Source organism: Pteropus medius, unplaced genomic scaffold, assembly GCF_902729225.1.
Source record: "Pteropus medius unplaced genomic scaffold, Ma_sr-lr_union100, whole genome shotgun sequence".
In the NCBI taxonomy this organism is placed as follows: domain Eukaryota; kingdom Metazoa; phylum Chordata; class Mammalia; order Chiroptera; family Pteropodidae; genus Pteropus; species Pteropus medius.
The window spans coordinates 26509496-26511161 of record NW_024355205.1 but is presented as its reverse complement, the minus strand read 5'-3'; positions in this window follow the sequence as shown (position 1 = coordinate 26511161).

The following is a 1666-nucleotide window of genomic DNA, read 5'->3' as shown; positions in this document are numbered from 1 at the left end:
GAGTTGTTGTTTAGGAGCAATGTTGCATACAGTACTATGATGAAGCTTTTAGATGTTCGATAAGTTCGGGGATAGATGTATTTATGACATGGTAGAAAGTGGTATAAAATGCAAATCCAGAATGAGAATATTAAGTCGGGAAGGATAAATTATTTCCATCCAAGATAGAAGGGACTGAAAATAATCAACCTGGAACCTAGAAAATCAGTTCCCCCTCCCCCCGCCCATGTATGGTTCTACATTAAAGGGAGCATACATTAGAAGGTTTCAGATACAACTGTTAGAATACCCTAAGTGGTAGGCTAAATAATGGTTCCCCAAGATATCCAGGTCCTAAGCCTTAGAACCTGCAAATCTTACCTGTCATGACAAAAAAGAGCTTTGCAGACATGATTAAGTTTAGGGGCTTAACATGGGAGATTAGTCTGGACTACTCAGGTGGCCTCTAACTGTAATCAGCAAATGTCCTTATAAGTGTGAGGCAGAGGGAGATGTGGCTTCAGAGACAGAAGGCAGTGTGAGGAAGCAGAGAGATTTGAAGAGGCTACACTGCTGGCTTTGAAGATGGCGGAAGGGGACACAAGCCAAAGAATGCAAGCAGTGCCCTCTGGAAGCTGGAAATGAAAGGATCTGTTTGTTCCCTAGAGCATCTGGAAAAAGTGTAACCCTGCCTACACCTTGATTTTAACCCAGGAAACTGATGTTTGAATTCTGACATCCAGAAAAATAAACAAGTTTGTGATAATTTATTACAATGGTCATAGGAAACTAAAACACCCAATAAAAAGTGGCTTAAAACAATAAAGATTTCTTTTATTAAGTCACAACAATCCATGGTTAACTTAGCAGTTCAAAGATGTCCAGGTCTTTGGGTTGAATTTTTCTGTGACTCTCTTGGCTTTCCTCCCCAGGTGGTGAAGTGACTGCCCCAGTTCTGAGCTTTATGCTATGCTGTGACAATATCCAAAGGCAGAAAGAAATGAGAAGATAGTTCTTATATATACCTCTCTTCTCTCAGGGTGTAACTGTTGAATAGGCAACTAATAATACCTGCAACATGGATTCAGGTTTTAATTCTGCTGATGACAAATTGAGCTTCCAATGGTAGATAAGCCTTAATAAAGGCAAGTCCGTATTATTAAACCCATGCATTTCTGCTGCCTTGGACCTTTGAACACTGTTGAGCAAGGTTGGGGGTGGAGAATGGGTCTGACTGATAGCAACAGAGCGCATAATCTTGTCCATTCGATTTTTAAGAGCTGTCTCTTCAGAAAGGGACTTTTGAAGAGTGTCTTAGTCAGTTTGGACTGTTATAACAAATGACCGCAAGCTGGAAGGCCTAAACAGTTATTTCTCACAGTTCTGGAAGCTGGGAAGTCCAAGATCAAGGCATTGGCCGATCCCATATCTAATGAGGGCCCTCTTCCTGAATTGCAGATCGCTGTCTTCTTGCTGTGTCCTCAAGCAGTGGAGAGCAAAAAGAAAGCTAGCTTTCTTACACTTCTTACTAGGACACTAATTCCATCATGAGGGCACCACCCTCGTGACCTAATTATCTCCCAAAGGCTCACCTCTAAATACCATCACATTAGGACTTCGACCTATGAATTTGGTGGTCATAAACATTTATTCCAGAGCAGTGAACATTGACATGGAACACAAATAA